Source organism: Dermacentor variabilis, chromosome 5 (assembly GCF_050947875.1).
Source record: "Dermacentor variabilis isolate Ectoservices chromosome 5, ASM5094787v1, whole genome shotgun sequence".
NCBI classification, from domain to species: Eukaryota; Metazoa; Arthropoda; class Arachnida; order Ixodida; family Ixodidae; genus Dermacentor; species Dermacentor variabilis.
In genome coordinates, this window is record NC_134572.1 from 134,887,824 (window position 1) to 134,910,152 (window position 22,329).

At 46.9% G+C, this 22,329-nt stretch overlaps 1 protein-coding gene across 6 annotated transcripts in view; it reads right to left on the reverse strand.

Moving 5' to 3' along the window:
• LOC142581972 (uncharacterized) overlaps window positions 1-22,329 on the reverse strand; it is a 570,107-nt gene that overhangs the window by 459,899 nt on the left and 87,879 nt on the right. The window contains exon 2 of one of the 6 annotated variants that reach the window (XM_075691409.1): window positions 11,179-11,391. The exons of the other annotated variants lie outside the window; for them this stretch is intronic. The gene's annotated coding sequence lies outside the window, so the exon portion shown is untranslated. The remainder of the gene's footprint in view (window positions 1-11,178; window positions 11,392-22,329) is intronic. 6 annotated transcript variants of the gene reach the window in all.

Sequence of the window (22,329 nt, forward strand, 5' to 3'; positions counted from 1 at the left end):
GGCCGACGCGGCTGGATGCACCGCATACGCTTGCGCGCACCACAGGGCTCGGCTTTGGTATTGCCGTGCGGACCGAAGGACTGCCCCTTTTATTTCTGCCATTCGAAACCGCTGTGGCGGAAACAATGTGGAGGACCAGAGGGCGAACACGAAAGTGGATCGCTACGCTTTAAGGACTGGCTGTCGCTGGTCGAGAGGGTCTTGTCTTTTTGGGCGTCTCGCTATACTACGCCTGTTGCCCCGCGATTCTCCCACCATCTTTGGCTGGTCTCTATACATGCATTTCTACTTGCGTCTTGCTTTTTTTTTTTAGGTGTCGTCATTTATAGCACTCCACTGGACAAAGCGATGGAAGCTTTTAGCCCTGAAGATCTTTCGAATGAGAGCACGCTTTCTGGGGCAATACAAGAGCTCCTCGTAGCGCCGACCCGAAGACCGAAGACAATTAAGGGATGCTTGCTGCTGCCACTGCTTTCTCCTTCAGCTGGGTCGTGTGTTTTTATTGCATCTCTTTCAAAGGAGATGATGCCTCGAAATGACGCTGGCTAACACTCCTCACTTTGTCTAAGTAAAAGAGATCAAAGTAAGAGTACCGAGAGTTTAACAATACGCTCAGAGACCTAACGACTCCCCAGGCAAAGAACGCATCAATTATGGAAGCGCTGTCATGCCGTCTTACGGCTGTCCAACAAGATCACAGTTCTCAACATCCTCTTCTATACTCGTCGTTGTATAGCTCAATCAGTGGACACAAGGCGTTCTTGCTGCTGAGCACAAAGTCGCGGGATCGATTCCCACCTGCAGCGGCCGCATTCGCTTGGTGACGCAAAGCAAGAACATTGGTTCACTGTGGTTTTGGTGCACGTGAAGGAACCCCAAATGGCAGGAAATAATTCGGAACACCCCTGCCCCTTTGCGCTGTCCCTCATGGCCACAAGCACATTGGTGTATTTCTTTATATAGGACTTTAAACCTTGTAATTTAACATCGTCTCTGCATGTGCAGGCTGCAGCGAGCACACGACAGCTTGTTCGGAAAAGGGCCCACGCAAGCACGTTAAATTGATCATTCTCACTTGCCAAGCATCGATCCTAATTCCACATTTCTCGCGTTGTAGTAAAGTATAAGAGAGCCGCACGCATCGACGGCGTAGGTGTTTTCTAGCCGAACCATTCTTGCACCCACTGGAAAGAAACGTAGTACGGTAGCTAGCTGGCCGAGTCGGTACATCTGCATTATTATTACTTACAGCGCCCACTAACAAACACGGACGAAGAAGAGAGACGAAACACGAGCGCTGGTGTTCCGTCTCCTTTCGTCCGCGTTTTTAGTGCGCTCTGCAAAAAATAACAATGAAAAAATACGAGCCCTAAAAATGTACAAGCGAACAAGAGGAGCGCAATGTTTTGTTCGCTCGAACGGAAAATCACAGCCCGCAACAACAGCCAAACTCAACGAAAGGAACCAAAGCGCGCAATATATGTCGTAACAGGGAACATGTCGCCAACAGGGAACGGGGAAAATGTCGCCAACAGGGAACAAAACATGCGTGAAGTGAATGAAGCTCGACCTTAATGACATCTTGGCTCCGCAGAGATGGCTGCCCAACCTTTTTGCTTCCATCTTTAGACAGCATGCGCACACTGTACAGGCTTCTCTTCTCCTTTGTCTCTGCGTTATATAATCCATTCCAAGACGCTAAACGCGTCATCCGTCTCTTTAAATGGCTGCAAGCACCGAGGGTCTCGGTCCACCGCCGAGGCGACCACGGCAGTGAGCTCCCGTGACTACATCATTTGCGCGGCAACTGGGTGGGAACGGAAGTCGCACGCTCAGCGTCATCGTCTGATTCGCGCCCGCGGGCGGCTGCGTTTTGTTCAGAGGGACCGGCGTTTCGTTCCGCCGAATTAGCGTCGGCAGCGCTTCCATCGGCCAAACCGCGGCAAGAGGAATACGCAGCGCGCAGCCGACGGAGTATACAGAGTAAGGGACAAACAACAGAGGAGGGGAGCAGGCTGTATAAACGTAGCCTGCATAGTATACTCCTATATAGAGGGTGAGCTAAGGTGAGAAGCACTCGTTTCCGTGGAAGAATTAGGAGGTGCGGGAGGGGGGAGGGTAGCAGAGCCCACCCATGGCGCCGTGAAGACCACGGCCTCTCCGTCGTCTCATCTCGGCGCAACCTGGCAAGATTGCCGGTTTCGGCCATCCGTCCGCGTCTCTCGGCACGGCCAGCGTCGGGCCTATTGTCGAGAGGACGCTTATTAAGCCTCGCCGTCGGTGTCGCTGCTTGCTGTTACGCTACCACAGCTGCCAGCTCTCGTGCGACGAACAACGTCGCCCATTAGTCGGGATGTCTCCCTCTCTTCCGCGGCTGCCGTGACGGGAGAAAAAGCGACGGGCTTCCTAGCTATCGCTACGCCAGCGAGCGCCGCTGTATACTCTTGTGTACTGCGCCCGCACGCGGCGTTTACGAGGACAGACCGCTCGAGGATGCTTCGTCCGGAGGCGGTCCGTCGGGGAGCGTGGTTTGCTATATAGAGCAGTTCTGCGCTAGGAGCTGCCGTAGGAGGCAGTGGTGAATAACCTACGAGGAAAATAAAAAGAAACGTGCAATGTTTTTGGAAAGGTTGGGATGAGTCAATGAATAGCCCCAGTTGGAAATAATGCCGGACGCTGTTTTCGTGATTCGCTAAACCTCTGGCTACTATGTTTTTCCCTATCGTTGGAGTTTATCTGGCTGCACTGGCTCATGACGTGTGATCATTGGAAGGTATAGAGTTCGTTAAGTTCTTCATTAAGAACCCCCCCACCTCCACCCCCGCCCCTTGCCTTGGGAAGGTATATATAGGAGAGATAAACAACTGATTCCTTTCCTATTCCGCCAGATGGGCGTAGAGGACATCTGTTAATTCAGTGTTCTGTGGATTTCGAATATAAACTCTGCCTTTCTTGTAACTTAACTGCACAGAGCGGTAATTTTCGCACAGGCCACTCTAATCCGAACTACTTGCCTCGATATATGGCACATTGTTTTATATAAATGTTCCGTCGCTCTCTCTCCGTGTGGGTGCAAACTGAATAGTAATACAAGCGGGATATAAGCGACATTCGGTATCTCACGTAGAAGAGAGAGAGAGAGAGGGAAGAAGGAAAGGGAGGGAGGTTAACCAGAGTGAGTCCAGTTTGCTACCCTACACGTGGGGAGGGGAATAGGGAGTCAAAGAGAGAGAGAGAAAACATGAGTCTATACCGCACTTTCACGTGCCCTAAGTTAGGTGCAGGATGTCTACAGTCGGGTACTCAAGTCTGTTGCCTTCAGGTAGTGAAGAAGCGCTCCAACTGCTTTCTGGTCTAATGAACTGTGAGGCCAGGCTCCTAAGATCATTGCTTCTGCAAATGGCCTGTCGTCCAGTCTATTCAAGGCACATTGGAGACTCTGACGTTGGTTATCAAAGCGAGAACAGTGGCACAGAAGATGACTGATGGTCTCTTCACACTTGCACTTAGCGCACATTGGTGAGTCCGCCATTCCAATGCGATAGCTGTAGGAGTTAGTGAATGCTACTCCTACCCACAGCCGACGTAGAAAATATATGAGCAGCTGCGGGCGTGTCGAAATGTGGACTTTCAACAGTTTTCGGCGCACCTCGCGTACGCACGAACGTATTGAGAACCGAATGAAACCACAGCGGCTGCCGATGTCGAAGAAATCACTGACTGTCGATAGCTCCAACATACAATGCACTGCATAAATTTATTGAAACAGAACGCTGGAAACGATCCCATCACTCGGGCGAGGGGATCGCTGGCCTGCAGCTCTCTTGCGGTCAAGCATAATTTACAAGGTCGTTCCCCGTGATGACACTCTTAGTAGTTCTTGGTGCTCACCGACGGGAACGCAGTTGCGAAATTGTTTTGGCATAGTCGGCACCGTCATAATTTGACCAAGAATGACGGGTGTCCTTCAATTTAGCCGGCGCTGCTGCGAGTAATTTTCTTGCCTATCGACTGATGGACTGACGGCCCCAAACGGCCTTATAATTTAAAGGTATGCATTCTGGGGAAGGCTGTCATGCTACGTGCTCAAATTGCGGATAAAAGAGCGTAACGATGTTTCCCCATGGGTCTCAGTCGTGTTGTTCACATCGAATGGCTTAACTTTAAAGGGACACTAAAGAGAAAAATGATTCCTTCTGCATCAGTAAATTACCTTTCTGCAACACGAAAAACGCCACTCTTACCACCATAAGACGCTTGATAAGCCAGAACAAGTGCAAGAACGAAAGACGGCTGACGACACCTCCTTAAAGTTCCCGCATCTGGTTGCTGTGACGTCATGGATTTTGATGGCGTCATCTAAGGGCTACCTAATTATATAGCGGTACAGATTGACTGCTTTGTGTTCTAAAGGAACCAAATATTAAACATGGCAAGTTTCGGGAACTTTACTCAGACACTGCGGTCCAAATGCGAAATTATACTTTGGAATCCCTGACGTCCCACTGACGTACCGGCGCCGGGGTTTCAGCGCAAAATTCAAATACTGATATTTCGAACTTCATTTTCTCATCTAATAATCAAACTATTCTTTTGAAATGACTGCCTGCAGGGTTCTCGAACAATGCTGTATTAGACTAAACTAAATTATTGTTTCGCTTTAGTGTCCCTTTAAGAACGTATGATGGCCTCGCTGCTATAACAATCCCCACCATAGTACTCGCTTCATGACGAATAAGCAGTGGCGAATTGACAACAGGAGGGCTCCGTTAACAAGTACGGCGGAGTGGCAGTGAAATTAGTTTCTTCTTTGCATCGCCAAGAAAATGGCGACTGCAATACATCCCGCAGCTGGCCAAGGCAAATTACTAGATTAGCAGGCCATGATACTTGTCTACTTGTAACATTTAGGACCGGCTCTGAAGGATAATGCGTTTCACTTCTATGCCATTATGCATTATTGAAGTGGGCGGTCACATGGTTTTATTTAGCTGCATTGAAGAGAAAGATTAAAATTATTGGCATTTCGAGAACTGCGACGCTCGGAAGACTCTGCGATGCATTAGTGAAACTCGTGCTTGACAGCGAACTTTTGCATCGGTCACCTTTTGTAGGTTGCAGTAAATTATGAAAGTGATGATATTATTCAGGACCAGGAATGTCTCGCAGCGGTGATTCTTATACAGTTCTGAATACCGCGAGTACGAACCAACAGTTTGAAGTGAAACAGCGACCTATTTCTAACGTCACAGGTGTGGCTTCGAGCAGCGGTAGCCGTAAAGCGATCGGGATGGAAATCCTAAAATGCCCCGTAGATAAAATTTAGAGGTAGGCCTACGTTTAAGACCCAGTTGAAGCACCAAATTCATTCGCAGCCTTATCTGAGTACAACATCTGTCATAGTCGTCATACACATTTGCAAAAATACTTTGTTTATAAAGTACCATCGACGTGAGTGCTTTGTGTTCACTCATAAAAAAATAAAGCTAGGTCATTTAATCAATGAAACCCCAATATACCAGATAATAAATTAAAGTCCTGACCAATGTCCTTGCAAAGAATGCTTCTCCCTGTCGTCAAATCTGAAACGTTGCATATCTATGTATCAGTAGTGCTTGCACATACGTTCAAGACTTCAGTTTCAAGACGGGCGTCTGCGTTTGGAATGTGAGAACCACGTCAGACAATTCGATGATTAATCAGCGCCTCTTTGAATTATGCTGGTCCATTTAGCGCCCTCTCCCAGGACGTCGCTTAATATGTGAAATATTTTCGCCATTTAAGAGCTACCCATAGTTGCACTATCCTAAACAGAAATAATGGCTCATCATTTATTACGAAGGAAATAGAGATAGACTGAGGGCATTAGGGGCGTAATCAAGCTGCCCACGGAGCTAATTTATGCTCGGTGCTTGAAATTATGAAGCCGCTCGGGCTGCAGCTGGAGGACCGCTGCGGCTTTCTCACGCTAAGTGAAAGGAGGTTCTTTCACTCTCTGAAACGGGAGCAAAAAAAAAAAAAAAAGAAAGAAGCGGCGGCACAACTGAAGAATGCGCGGAGAAAAAAAAAAGAAACGCGACGATAGACGGAGATTTCAGGTAATCGGATTACGACGGCATTTGTCATTGCGCAGCAATCTGTTAGCTGCTAACGCTGTATGCACGATACATGCGCATCGCGTATTACGAAGCACGCGCAGGGACGAGGAAAAAATGGCAGCACTTCCATTGTTTCGTGCTCCGTTCTCGTTACGGGCGGTGCAATCTTTCTTCGAGCGCTTCGCGCGAACCTTCCGAAGAAATTCTTTTTTTTTCTGCGCTGTCCAAGCAACTTTAGCGCATGGGCATCCCAAGTGCGTTATTACTGAGTTCAGTGTTTACGCTTCCGACTCGAAGCGATTACTTTAGTGCAAGCCGCAAATGGCTCTCGGTCACGCTTGGAACTTCCGGAAAGTAAATCTGTTTTGCTTTGAGCGATTATGGTACAATTGCTCCCAGCGTGCATGCGTATGCGAGCAACAATTGACATGCTGTCTCTCAAAACAAGCCCGCCTGAGAAGACGTGATAAGAATGTATTGGGGAAGGTATCACAAAAAGCTGAGATAGATTGATCGAATCACTCCTCCGTCCTACAAATCCAGCCACCTTCTGCACTTATACTCTTTCATCCGTGCATCTCATCTGTGTATGTATCCATTCGCATATAACAAATCATGCACAAATATTTCCGTGTTTTCCAACCTACCTTTAAATCTGATTAATCTGTTCATACATCCGCCCCGGCCCATTCTATTCTATCCAATTCATTCGACACCATGCAAACATCCTATAGTACACTCCCTCCATTCTGCCCATTCCTCCCATTTATTCTATTACATTCCGTCCGTCCGTCCGTCCGTCCGTCCGTCCATTCATTCATTCATTCATTCATTCATTCATTCATTCATTCATTCATTCATTCATTCATTCATTCATTCATTCATCCATCCATCCATCCATCCATTCATCCATTCATCCATGATATCTGACACTCCTACTTCTCGCACACTCCATCATTCCACCCTTCACATCTATTCCACCCAATGCTATGCATCCATTAGTCCGTACATCTGTCCATCGATCCACTCGTTGTCATTCCAATCCATTCGATATCATGCAATCTCTTCTTACGTCTGTGCATCTATTCATTCATGACACCTGCGGTGGTTTTGAAACTAATTTTTTCCTGTTGATCACGAGGTTGAACGCACTGGACAATCTATTGTTCCTGGAGAAGCCGGCAACACAATAGTTGCCGTCGCTTTCAATTTATGGAAAGAAATGGACAAAGAGTATGGAAACAATTTTGTAGATTCGCTCATTCAAATCTACAAACAGTTTATATATGTGTGGGAAGGGATCGCGAAAACCCAACTAAATAAAGGCAGTTAAATAAGCTGTGGTGAAATCATACAGATGGAAGTCTAAACGCCTAATGAACATGCATTTAGAATGAAGTGCATGATGGAGATTTTCAAGTGCTAAAATATAATAAACAGGAACTCTCATTCACAACATTCTCCCTCCCCCCCCACCCCCAATATGGAGATTCTAAAACTTTAACAAGGACATCTATCTGTCTGCATGCTTGCCTGTCAAATATTACCATGCATGCCAAAACTTGAGCTACACGGTCTGAACACGGTCTGCAGACAGCGGTTTTTGAACCCTTGATCCAAGCGCGGAAGCGGAGTGTAACGCCAAATGTTGGTAACAGCATATAGAAACGTGTAGGCTTTGGCCTCACGTGTTTCTCAATAGACTTATAATGGTAAAAGCAGGAATAAAACGACGACGGAGTGAAAGGACAGAGGACGAGCGCTGTCCTGTTACCATTATGAATGTATACCAAATCGCTCAACTTCCCACTTTAATACTCAATAGACCTTGTTTTTTTTTTCTTCTGCATCAGAACACGAAGTGGATTTCGCGGAGAACAGCTGGATTTCAACCGGATAACAACGAGATGAGACCTATATTGGCAACTTTCGGACATGACAATAACTCCCACACGATAACGAGCAATATCAGGTTGGCATATTAGCCTTGATACATTCTGTAATCTTATATTGCAACTACTGATTAATTTTCAGGTTGCTTGCACGTTCGCACTGTCTTTGTGGCTGGCTTCCTGCGATATTATCTTGTACCCAGAAATGTGCCGGGTATCGTACGCTTCTGAAATAACGTAAGGCGTTATACATCCACGTAATTGGCCGAAGCACATCATGTGTGGTCATATTGGCTGCAATCTATGCAGTAGAAAGTTATAGCTCAGCGAGCCAGCGGGTCAGCGTAGATGCCAGTGCGCATGCGTGGTACAACATGCGCAGTGGCGTCTACGCTGGCCCGCTGATCCCGCTGGCTCGCTGAGCTATAACTCTCGAGTATAGTATCCAGGGGTTCAATATGCCGATGTCAAAGAATAACTCAGGTGCAAATGGAGAAAACGATGAGTGGTATTTTATCTCAGCCTCATGCCAGAGCTTTAGTACTAGTTTCCCTACTTTTAACTGATTGCCGAATTACGCTATGGGTGTCGCTAAGCAAGAGTAAATTCTGAGGTTGATGGAAGTTTCCCGTGCGAAAGCGGGCGGTGTGATGGTATGTCATATGACACTGAACAAATGGCACGACGCGTGGTACAAGTGGCTATAAAGGACGCAAAAGAGCGAAATTGCGTCTGCTTCATGCCGCGTGCAGTTCCATGGTATCTTTTGTCGCTGGACTATATTTCTCGCCTCGAAATAGATGTGTTTCTAGTGATGATTCTATGTCCTTTACTCTGCGGCGTCGGAAGCTGTTTTGAATATCCAACGAAATTCTTGACGCCACGCTGAAACATTCGCAGCATTTCTCGCGGACGCGGAGGCAGGCTGTTTCGACAGATATCGGCCAAAGTGGAAGGAAACCCGGCACTTTTCTTTCTTTCTTTTTTTGTTCTTTTCCGAGCCCGAGTAACGGAACTTTCAATTTCGGCTAGGCCACGCCAGACGTGACAAAGAAGCTTCAAATTAAAGGAAAGGCTTACAAGAACCCGAAGCGCTCACCGAAGCTGCTTCAGCGCTATGTAACTCAGTCGAAGCGAAATGTGCCGGCGCATGCCCTGTGCCGAGGAGAAACTATCCGGGTCGATTTATTTCTCGGCTTTTCTGCATTCTGTTCTGCTGTCTCGCCCGCCGAGCAATAAAACACGAGACCTCTGCGGAACTCGGTAGACACCCGATGATTTACGACGAGCCAACTCTTGCAAGCGGAAGAGAAGCCGAGTTCCGAGCTGCGCAGCGCTCCTGTCTCCGGAAGGCTTATATATATACGCCCCGTACCCGACTTACACGACGACAGGGCACGTAGCAAACCAGCAACGATCTCAGGGCAACGAAAGAAAGAGCGCGGAAACGAAGCGCCAGAACCACAGCCTTTGGCGAGGTAGAGAAAGGGGAATGTGTCGAGGAGGACACGCTGTATATTTCTCTCAGCTCGCGCACGCAGGCCGTCGGAAGACACGGCCACCTCGCAGTGTTACACACACTGTCCCGACGGCGTAGATTGCTCTTTTGGTGGCGGCCGCAGAGAGGAGCGTTGCATGTCGCGCATTCCGAGTCTTCTGTTCTGGTGGCCCGGGCCACGCATACCAGTGTCCCCGAGGTGTCGGGGGCGCACGGAAGATCGACTACCGTAATAAGTGGCGAAGAGGCAGCGTGAGAGCCGATGCTGCGGAAGAGCGGTCCCCGTTTGTGAGGGTTGCGTGTGTGTGTGTGTGTGTGTCTGCGCGTACGTGCACGCAAGAGCTGCTCCGCCAACTCATTGTTTCGGTAAAACTTCCCAAGAATTTCGCCGGCCCCGTTTTCTTTGCCGGCCCCTCCTCTTTCGCGCGGCCTGCGCGACGCGCACGGCTCGTTTTCTTTCGACGCTCGAGGGCCGCGCGTGTGTCTCCGGTCGCCTCTTCTTCTTGCGCGCAAAAGCGCACCCCGCCTCCACGCCGCCGAAAACGTCGTGTAGGACGCCGAAGAAAAGAAACACGTGGCGGGACTTGCCGTGGATTTCGACGACGGGAGCACGCAAGAGCCTTGCGACGCTTCCCTCGAAATTGTATCAACTGTTCAAGGGCCCTTCGGAGCCCAAATAGCGTACACGGCCGGTGCTTGTTTGCGGTTTGGCAAGAGAGACCTATGTGCTTCGATAACAAATACCAGTAAGGCGGGGGTCAATGCAAGTGGGAACACAAAGGCAACAACGGTTCGTTGTTTCGTGAATATGGAAAGTATCCTGGCTGGGCTTGAATACGATGCATGGTCCGATTGACATGACAACGCCTGATGTTGCACGACGCCAACAGTGAGCATTGTTTCGGGCTTAACTGTTGCGGTGAAGAGCTAGATCTCTTCACCACAACAGTGCATACACTGGAAATAAAGGGATAAGAACGACAGTAGGTAGTGGTAGAGCAACCTCATCGCGTGAGAGAAGTATTGAGCTAGAAACCTGGCACCGTGGTTGCTCAGTGGCTATGGTGTTGGGTTATAGAGCACGAGGTCACGGGATCGAATCCCGGCCACGGCGGCCGCATTTCGATGGGGGCGAAATGCGAAAACATCAGTGTGCTTAGATTTAGGTGCACGTTAAAGAACCCCAGGTGGTCGAAATTTCCGGAGACCTCAACTACGGCGTGCCTCACAGTCAGAAAGTGGTTTTGGCACGTAAACCGCATAATTTAGTTTTAAACCTGGTACCGAAGTGAACCAACCACTTTTTCTTGGCTTGGCGCTCATTAAACTGAGCAAAAGCTTTGCCACTGCTCGCCCACACAAGTTTTCAGGACATTTTGCTGCTTGCTCTCTTACAGTAGCACCCGAAGATTCGGTTTCTAATCATGCGGTCTGGCTTTTGAAATAAGCCATTCGGTCTTATCACACCAGACAATGCGAGAAGTGATTTGTGCCTCTAGTCCCGCTTGCGATAGATATTGCGTGACTTCAAGATCAAGATCATCATGAGCAACCGACGTAGCCCATCGACGCTCCCCTGAGATCATGAAAATATTGGAGAGCTGTACAAATATAAAACCAGGTGCAAATCAACATTGGCCGCAATGCGCAACAAAAGGTACGCAGAACTACGATATATCGCATTGCTTACCTGCAGAAAGCCGGAACGTGAGCCTTGGTGGGTCGCACGCCGACGCTAAAATGAACTGTGAGCCAAGCTGACAGCCGCCTAACGCGAGCAGCTTACGGTCGCCTTATGATGACTGGCCGCACAAGCCCATAGCGACGACGGAAGTAGCAGCTATCAGGCTCCTTGATGTGAAGCGCGATCGTTCATGGCACTCTTTGCAAGGAACAGCCACCGCTGCAATAAACCAGATAATTTAGATTGGTGCACATGCTTTGCGCACAGCCGACGAACTTTAGCACGCCTATAGCAAGGACATTGTGGCTTAAGTTTAAGTAGAGTTATATCCGCTGCAGCACGGTGATGCACTGTTACATGCTTTACGCGGTATTGCACAAAAGCATATACAGAGACATCCGGGCACAAAAATACTAAGTTAATTTGCTTTCACGACAAAGATGCGACAAAACAGTACACAAAGTGCCGCACTCAACGAGAGCGTCAACGCCAGTCGGCGAGTAGTGAAGAACACCTATTGACAATTTCTTTTAAAACGCAGCTCTTAGGCGCCTCTTCCTGCATTGAGCGTCGGCGTGCCTCGGCGTCCCTCGTCACCGAGCGAACGAGCACAGCGAAGGATAAAAGATCGAACGCGGAGCGCAGCGGCTGAAGAAAGAATGGCGAAGAGAGCGCGAAGAGGAAAGCGGAGGAGAAGGGTGCAGCTGGAAGTATGAGGCGGAAAGCGGAGGAGGAGGGTATGGCGAAAGCATGAGAAGAAAAGCATAGTGCCGTGCAAGACTGGCTGCGCGGAGACGATGGCTACGAGATGGCGCCAGAGTAGCGCGCGCCGTCTCTATGGAAACAAAGCGCTGCATGAGCGGAAGTCTGTCTGCGGCGGCTGCTGTGAATCGCGCCCACACGTCACCCACTCGCTGCCTCTCGCGATCTCCCGATTTGTGAGGCAGTCGCGCCACACTTCACGGCGCCCTCGTGCCGCACAACGCAGATTGTCAGCGCGAGCCACTATGTCGCGAAATGAAAACACGCATAGAACTGGGCTCCAATTTCGCACTAGGGAGTATCGTAATCGTCGGTGAATTTCTTCAAGTACAGCATAATGAGCAAGAATGCAGCTGCTGCTACGGTAATCAAGCGAAAGACAAGTACAATGCGGCCAGATGGCAGTAAGGTGCCAGGTGCACCGGCGCCCGTTAATGGACATTCAATCAGAGGCAATAAAAATATGCAACAAAACAGTACACCAGCTCACGCATTGGGGGCGCGTTAAATATTTCCTGGTGGTCAAAATTAATCCGGAGTCCCCCACTAGGGCGTGTGCCTCATAATCAAATCGTCGCTTTGGCAAGTAAAATCCCAGAATGCAGTGTATCAGCTACTCGATGCAATAAAAACAGTCCACTGGCTATCTTTCTGTCGTCATGCTTATGTATATAGCCCACCGCCGACGAACCCGGCGCATTTCACACAGGTTTGTACAACAGTGAACACAGGATGCTAAGATCGAACATAGCCGCTGGAGAAAAGAATCCATCGCCAATTACTTTCTGTTCACGCTGTGGAAGATGTAGTGAGCACATTCCGTGCTATCGTCGCTGACCGCCCTTTCCACTCGGCTCTCTGAATGTTCCAGACAAATGCAAAATGAAGTTTAGACGCGACGAAAAATTGTGTCCCGCAGGCGGCAGGCTTTCCTGCGCGTATAGCTATCATGAAAGGCCCACACTCTCTCTGTTTTCAGAGACAGACCCATATTAGCATCCGTTATTTAAAGTGGTTTCCCCTATTTCTCGATGAAACAATCGCTTCCTGTTTCTCTCTCTCACTCTTTTATAGCGCAGTTCCTTGGCACCCGTTCCTACAGCGAGCGTCGCCGTTGTCCCTCGTAACCAAGCGAACGAACACAGCAAAGGATGAAAGCGAACGCGGAGTGCAGCGAAAGATGAAAGACGGCGATATCGAATTGAGCGCGACGAGTAAAACGCAGGAGTAGGGTGCTGCAGAAACATGAGCCTGACGCTGGAGGAGGAGAACATAGCTAAAGCGTGAGAAGAAAAGCGTAGTGCCACGCAAGACGGGTTTGCGGTAACGATGGCTACTAGATGGCGGCAGAGTAGCACGCGTCATCTGAATGGAAAGCGCTGCATGAGCCGAGGTGAGCTAGCGGTGGCTGCTGTGAATAACGCTCATGCGTCACTCACGCGCCGCCTCTCGCGATCTCCCGGTTAGCCAGGCAATCCAGCCACATTTCGCTCCATTTGCAACGTGCCGCACAAAACAGATTGTCCGCGCCAGTCAATATATCGTGAAATGAAAACACGTATATAGCTGCCCTCAAATCTTCCATTAAGGAGCATCGTAATCGCCGATGAAATTGTTGTTCTTCCTTGCCTCCTTCCTTTCTTTTTCTCCTCTGCTCGATCGTTGGCTCATGGAAACTTCTTCTGCGACATCTTACATGATGTGATCGATGATTTTTGTATTTATAGGTTGAAGACAACATATGTAATGGACCTGGAAGGCAGCCCCTGAGATTCGCAGCTTAGATGGGTGACCATCTTCCTCCTCTTCTTCTAACTAAACATCCCAAATGTTATAAGAAACGGATGCGTAATAAATGTGCACGAATACAAGAGATAAGAAAGGGATACTGCAGATATGTAATACTACGTTACAATTTATTGGTAAATCAAGCTTAATATGTATATCTCCCTTCCGTGTAAACATATACTGCTTCGTAATTACTTACGTATTCATTTTTTACCGTGTGCATGACAAACATACATATGCTTTAGATTTTACCGAACGCTAGCGCCAGAAAGTAATGGTTTTAATGCCATGAGAACATTTCAATAAACACCATTTCAATAAACATCCTGACTTCAGAACAAAATTGACTGGCAAGGTCGGCCAGATTAAGCATTTTTTACTGCGAAGTTACTTTCCCTGCAAGCTTAGTGAGGTTAAATACAGATCCTCCAACGTGACCCAGCCGTAAAATTCTATTTTATGGTAAATGTTGTGACTTACTTCAACGGTATTTACATCTGCCTGCAAGGGGCTGTTTGTTTCTCAAAGTGGCGCATCCTTGTCAGTATTTGGAATATTTCTGGAAGGAAAGCTGCGTTAGTCCTGTGTCAGTGTATCAGTATTGCGCGTCGTATGATCAAATATAGGCATGACCATATACTGCGCATACTTTCATCCTAGACTTCATATCGTAGAGCATACCCTATTGCAAAAACCAGCGTCTTCCAGTGTGAAACCAGCGCGTTTTTTTGGCGCTGGGTCGCACAGTGTACGCGGGCGCCCGCTGGGACTCACTGGGACACCAGTGAGAACGCTGAATAAGAGCTGGGTCACACTGGAAGAGACGCTGGTTCCACTGCCATGACGCTGGGGTGCACTGGTTTGTGCTGTACAGGCGCTGGTTCTCGCTGGAGTGCGCTGGTTCGCACTGGAAACTGCGCTGGTTGTGTTTAGGCCGCGCTGGTTCCAGTACGCAAGGACGAGCGCTGCTGAATATTAAATGCTTTATACAATTTCATCGCTTGATACTAGTTTCTTGTCCTATAAATAACGCTATATCTTGGGGTCATAAAACCCTATTTCGTGTCAGCAGTATTTAGTAGTAGGGGACGTCAGCAGTATTTAACCATATTTGTCTGGCCTTCTCATCACCATGACATGCCGAAAAAGAAGCAATGGGCCGTGAACTGCCGGGAAATCTATTTCGGGTTGAGAGCAGAGGATGTGAAAGGGCCTTTGTATACGAGAATTAGATGTCGACGATTTTACATTCGAATATTCGCCAAAGCAGTGATAATGTTTCTAACATTTTGTTCTGAACGTTATCACACTGGGATGGAGGTGTTCCTTACACCACGACATTCGTTTGAAGCGCTTGCTTGAAACACGTGTTTCAAATATTGTGGCAGTGCTAACTAGAGCCGCCTTCAAGATACTATTGACACCTACCACCGAAAAGTAAGGTTCGCGAAGATTTGTAGAATAATCAAATGAGCAGTCAAACAGTAGCCGTAAAATCAAATGCTGTGGGATAATTGGTCACAAACAGCTCTGTTGCGAGTGAATAATATTTTTTTTAAAGAAGTGGGCGGCAGCCGCTCAGCTTTATCGCGCATATACACATGTCGAACTTTACTGACCGGGATCGAGGCCTTCGAGACCTATATACTGAATGAAACGCCCGTTGCAAAAACTGCACAAATAAGTCTTCAAGGACAGCTTATAAGAGGCCGTCAGGTTCGATGTCTCCTCAACAAAGACAAATATGAGAGAAAGTGGCACTTCTACACGAAAGGACCTTTATTAGAGTCTCAGAACTGAGTCTCAGAACAATGCTTTGAAGTCGAGTCGGAGTTGTAAGTAGTTAGGTTGTCGCTGGGAGAGGCCTATGTATTGTAGTGCACATAAATAAGCTGATGATGATGTGGACAAGGATGTGATGTGGAGAGGATGTGAAAGAGCAACTGCTGTGGCAGTAAACGTGGTCCATTCAGTATGCCTGCAGGCCATACCCTGCGCAATCCAACAATCGCAATTGTATTTCGCATACAGCGAGGAGAGTCGTCTATTCTTTGAGTGGGCATGTGAGGAGCCATCTCGACAGCATGCTTCATGCCTTATGCCTCTACGCTCCGCAGGTGTTCCTGTCCCTGGCGTGTGCCTTCTACCACCACGTGCCTCCAGTTCGCCGTCCGCCTATGCGCTCATCGTACATAAAATACAAGACCCTGGCACACCTTCCATCACTGTTATCAACGCATGGCTCATCGGCGATCCATATACCATTTGTCGCCCTGAAGATCACGGCTACGAAAGTTCCCCGGCCTCATGCTTCCCGCTTAAATAGCCTGCACCCCGTATATACCTGCGTTCAGTGGGCATGTGAGTAGCCATCTCGACAGCGTGCTTCATACCTTTCGCCTCCACGCAACGCAGTTTCTTAATGGGCTCTCGTTGAACACTAAAAGATGCGACAACCGCTTCTGATTGCTGCTCCCATGCCCACACGTCTTGTGCTACCTTGTGGTAATCTGGAGACGTTGCTCTCTTATTGCTTGAGTCAGTTGACGTCGAAGCTGAACCTGGCTCTCCCAAGACCACTCGATCTAACTCTATCACATCATCAGGTGAGACTGACGTAATGGACGTGAAACTTGTCCGTTTCAAATGCTTAAAGCTATTTAGAGATAGAGCTGCTAAGAAGCCTTGGAGTCCAAACTTCATGACACTGTTCGGCGCACTGACTTCCTTAAATGCCATACGATACTACTTGTATCATGAGAAGCCAACAAACAAAGGCACCAAGGAAAACATAGGGGAAGTTGTTTCTTTATCCACTTTCATTACCATTAATTTATCATTTCTTTAATTCAACTGGTAAGTACAAGTAATTTCCCCTATGTTTTCCTTGGTGCCTTTGTTTGTCGGGCTTCTCATTATATGATTATTAAAAATCGGGCCCCTTGGTTAACCCCCTTTCTTCACGATACTACTCGATCATAAAAGGTCCGACTTCTCCGATGTCCACAATATGGCTGAATACCTGAGATTGCAGCAAGCCGTGCTTGAATCCAGACTCAATCACTATGAGGACGTAGCAAGAAACAGATACACAGAGGACAGCGCTGTCTCTGTGTATCTGTTTCTTGCTACGTCCTCGTTCAGTCGCGCTTATACACTCTATACCATGGATTCTAACCAACTAGCCCGCCAACGTGTTTTAACCAAGTTAATGACTACGAAGACTGTTGTAGACGCAACAGTATAATTCTTCGCGCCATTCCTGACTGTCACAATTCTTGGCTTCAAGCCGAGCAACCTACACTTGCTGCCATTTCATCTGCTCTTGAGAACGCCTTGTCGCCGAGTGAAGTTGAACGCGTCCATCGCTTGGGTGCTTACTTAGAGTCCAAATATCGCCTATTCATAATAATGTTTAACAACTTCAAAACAAAACAGACCCCGCTATCCTTACGATCAAAACTAAACACCCAAATTATCTTCGTATCTGAGGCTTTTTTCACAACTACACGGCATATAAGAAAGAACTTGTTTGACTTCGCTAAAGGAACATCGGGGTCATCGTCCTTACAGATAAAATACTAAGCGCTGCACCTGCACGGCAAGTGCTTTGTGTACGACCCGGTGACTCACAGTATTACAGAAGTTGAATGGTCATTCACTACTCGTAAACTAAACTGCGCTAGTGGTAGTTCGACCGCACGTAGATTGCCACGTGACACCTCTACATAGGGACGTGTGAGGGGGCATGGTGTTTCTTCATCACCCACTTGTGTCGGTGTTCCACGCTTGATCGTTCCAACCTATAACGCGCACAGTCTTTTTAACATGCTCGCCGCTTTTTAATTCAGCCATTAATTCCTGTGACGCTAATATCATTGTCGTAATTGAAACCTCGCTACATCCAAACATTGACGATCATGAAGTTTTTTTTTTCAAATGTCTCGCGCTTTGCAATTTATCGCTGTGATCGCACGTTGCTTCAGAGCGGTGGTGTACTGCTAGCCATAAAAAAAAAAGAATGTTTTGACACGGCTTATTCCTGTGAACTATCAACTGGAAAGGATTTAGCCACCTGTCGAGCTGGGTTACTGCAAATTTATCTTTCGTGTGTGTTATCGTCCACCCTCGTAGACGGGCGACTTTGTCAGTGAGTTACGTGACCGGCTAAGCTCTATTCACGCTCAATTTCCAAACGCTCCCTTCTTTCTGATGGGAGATTTTAATTTCCCAAACATACATGGTCTTCCGTTCCGTCTACAGCTCAACACACTTCTGCAGAAGCCAACGACTTTTTGAATCTCTGTTCATTGTTGCTCTTTCACAGCTGGTCTCTAAGCCAACCGGACTGGCAAATGGTACAGCCAACACGCTGGACTTAATACTAACATCATGCCCTGAACTTGCGTCTAATATTTTGTACTCACCTGGTTTAAGTGAGCACCTAGTTCCGGAATTTATTATTAACACTCCTATTCAAAGAAGCACGCGAGTACTAACGTTATTTTCGATTACAAAAAAAAGCTAATTTTGAGGCAATCAACCTTGAGTTATAAATTTTCTCGACTTCTTTCTTACTAAATTTGACAATCGGACTGTTAATGATAACTGAGAGCATTTCAAAACTAAACTTCACGAGCTCGTAAAGAAGTACACCCCCTTGCGCAAGCTCTCCTGCAATAAGACGCTCCTATACTCCGTTTCATACATAGCAGTCAACGCTGGGGAGGCTAGAGAGACTTGTTGCAGTGCCTTCGTTCGTACTTTCATATAGTTCGATGTTTTTTTTTCTTTTTTATCGCAATTGTGCGCAACTGTTTTTTGTATAGGCACACTGTGACGCACTGTGATATACGGCTGTTGTACACGGCTATATATATAACACACTGTGATATACGCCTGTTAATGAGTTGTTTTAGATCCTTTTTACTTTCGTTGTTCTTTTCGGGTTTTATTACGTGCAACCCGTCGCGAGGAGCCTCACGTGCATGCTCGCGCGAGCGAACGCTGTTGGCGCGCAGCGAAGCATAGACGGCACGCGCGGAGTGATACCTTTAATTCACTGAACTTCTTACGTAGCTTTCACAGCGTTGTATGTATGGAACGGAGTATAGGTAAAACGCTCACTTAAAACGCCAAGCAAATAGAAAAAAGCGGGCACAGCGTGCTGCCAAATCTTCCTCTGACACACGATGGGAAGCCTACTATACTGCTAACAGTACGTAGGTGTCAGCAATAACTCTTGCAAGAAGTAACTTTCTTCAAGAAGCGTTGCCTACCATGTTAACTAACAATCGCAAAACAATTTGGGCGAGTGATTAAGCCTTCCAGTCACAATACTATTAACCTTGTTAATGATACCGGTGCTAATATACCGGATGACGAATGTTCCTCCGTTCTTGATGAAATTTTCTGCAATAACTTCATCTTTGTTCCTAATCCACCATTTCCCACCATCACACCACGCGCATGCCTCCCTATGAACCCATAATCATCGATCCATGCGGTATGGCTAAGGTTATAGAATAAATAAACATTTCTGGATCACCTGGCGCCGACCTCATTAATTGAAAGATTGTAAATAACACCACCAAGTATTGATCAATTATTCTTTCGAAAAATTTTCAGCAGTCTCTTGACACCCACCACATCCCCGCTAACTAGAAGCTCGGGAAGGTCATTCCACTAAACAAGTGTGGTAATAAGAATTCGCCTAACAATTATCGCCCCATTTCCCTAATCAACATTTCCAGTAAAATATTTTAACTTATTCTGTCTTCTCAACTTGCCTCGTTTCTCGAATCCATCTCTTTTTTTTTTCTTCTTCCCAACATGGCTTTCCCAAATCACTCTCTCGCGAAACCCAGCTACTCTCCTTCGCCCACAAACTATATATGCTTAATTTTGCATCGTACTGCCATTGCAAATTATATTTTTCTGGATTACTCAAAGACATTCCATAAAATCTGTAACAAACTACTTTTTGGAAGTGAGGCAATATTAATATAGATCCAGATCATCTTATCTAACTTGAGTATTTCTTGATTAACCGTCTTCAATTTGTTGAATGCAATGATCACAGATCATCTCGTAAACCCGTCCATTTCGGAGTTCCACAAGGGTCCGTTATAGGTATCCTCCTGTTCCCAATATATATTAACCACCTGCCTGACTGTGTTTCTTTTAACATGCTCTTATTTGCTGTTGACTGCGCCATTTTTCGTGAAATTGCCAGCGATAACGGAACTAATGACCTATAAACTGCCTTTGACGCCATATATATGCCCGAGAAAGACAAGAACTTGCTAACGCTCTCCAAAAACTGGAAAATCGGCCGCTTTCCGTACAAGTGCTGCTGGCTCGTCGGCCCATAAAGCGGTGAAGGCAGTTTTGTGCTCCTTGAAGACGACGGGCTTGTGTGAACGTAACTATTAGTGCAAATACTATTAGACCACGCGCGCCAGTGAACTCACCACCAATTAATTTACTTTCCTTCTCTCCTCTCTCTCTCCCTTTCATCTTTGTTTCCCTCTCCCATTCTCCCGGTGTAGGCTAGCCAACCGAGCACTATTCAGGTTAACCTTCCTGCAATCTGCTTTTCTCTTTCCTTTTTTGCTTCATCATCTTGACGCCATACGTAACTGGCGTGACACATGAGAATTACGCAACTAAATCCTAACAAGTGCAAAGTTATGCGTCTAACTCGAACCACATCGACCTCCACTTGTTACTTCTTCAATAATAAATACCTTGGAGTCTGTTGCTTCCGAACGTTATCTCGGCGTGAACATAACATCAAGACTGTAATGTGCACACCAGTATCATAATTAACAATGCTAACTGAATGCTAGGTTATCTCCATCGAAGCTTCTCTGTCTTGGTCCCTTCCTCCCTTCAACTACTTCTCCACAATACACTGGTCAGAACAAAACTCGAATATGCGTCTTCTATATGAGATCCTTCTTCTATCAATCTCATTACGGCACTTGAACTTGTCCAGAATAACGCCGCTAGATTTATCACAGCCGACTTCACAAAATGTACTATCACATTCCACAGTTATGTTCTCATCTAATGCAGCCACCATCCTACACGTCTTCATACATCAACCACGTCAACAAGGTCGGCATTGCCCCGTGTCGTACGACAACATACCTCGACTCCTTCATACCGCGCACCTCTCAGGAATAGAATGGCCTTTCCCGATCAATAGCCTGCATTCAAGATACTCTTAGTTTTCGCGCACTTGTAGCTAACACTGTGCCATAAATAGTTGCAAACATTGCGGTTATTTTAACATGTATTTCGACTTTTCTGTACATGACGTACTAGTTATTATTCTATAAGGTACTTACATTTTCTATCGTTTCTTTTTACTCTATTATCATGTGCCACTCCCCTCTGTAATGTGTCCGGGCCTTGAAGGCACTAATAAATAAATAAATAAATAAATAAATAAATAAATAAATAAATAAATAAATAATAGACTTCCACTATTGCCAGTCCTATCGGACAGTTTCAGGTATAGAGTTTTAGCGTGTCCGGTGTTCGGTGAAGCGCAAGCGGACTGGGCGTTTTACCGGATGAGAGGAGGCGTAAATATGAACGGCCTGCATAGTGCAGCCACGTGGTGACGCCGAGCTTAGCCAGAGAAATACAGAGCTAACATTGCAGTAACCAAGTGTGTTCTACTTCGTTGCTGCTGTAAATTTTCGACAGTTGCATAATAGTGTTGCTGCCGAAAATTTACACCAGTAGCAAAGTAAAAATTCGGCAGAGACACTTAAGACTGCTCACGTGTGGGAATGTGAAAGTGGTACAGTCCCTTTGGTGAAACATTTTTTTGCATGGGTTCCTTGTCCGCGCAAGCTCACGCCTGCGTTCTACCTGCGCCTCGGTAAGCACAAATTAAAACTCGTCAAACGTCTCAACGTGCTTGCTTGTCCGCGAGGACCACTCAGCGCCGTTCAATTGCACATTAATGCTTTTTATTATATAATCATGACGTGGCGTCACCTCCTCCTCATTGGCTGCGCCGACACGCATGCAATGACGCACGCACAAGGCACACCTTTAGTCAACGACAACCGTGGATCCGCCGTGGCATCGGGGAAGCGTGCTCTTCTCGCACCCCGAAGGCCAGGGCTCGATCACCGCCCAAACCGAAATTTACTAAGTTTAATATTCAAAGCCATTACTTTACGTCGTTTACAGGAAGCTCGCTAGGAAATTTGAAGTCAATTCGAGTATTTCGGATGACTTTTTACTCTTCGCGCCGTCGGTTATTTTGGTACCATCTTTCGTTCACGCCGACTACGCCAACGGATTTTCACGTAATGGGGCATATAATGTTTCCGCATTAAAACACACTTAGTTGCTGCAATATTAGTTGCCTTTGTCTGGTTAATCTCTGCGCCATGAGATTGCTGCACCGTGTAGGACGTCCACGTTTGTGCCTCCACTCATCCAGTAAAACGCCCAGTCCGCTTGCATTTAACCAAATACTGGACACGCTAAATCAGTCTATTATCGCAATGGTGCTGCAGTAAGAGTAGTGGGCTTTTCTGCAAGTATATTTGCATTGTGGCAACGAGAAGAAACGGCGTT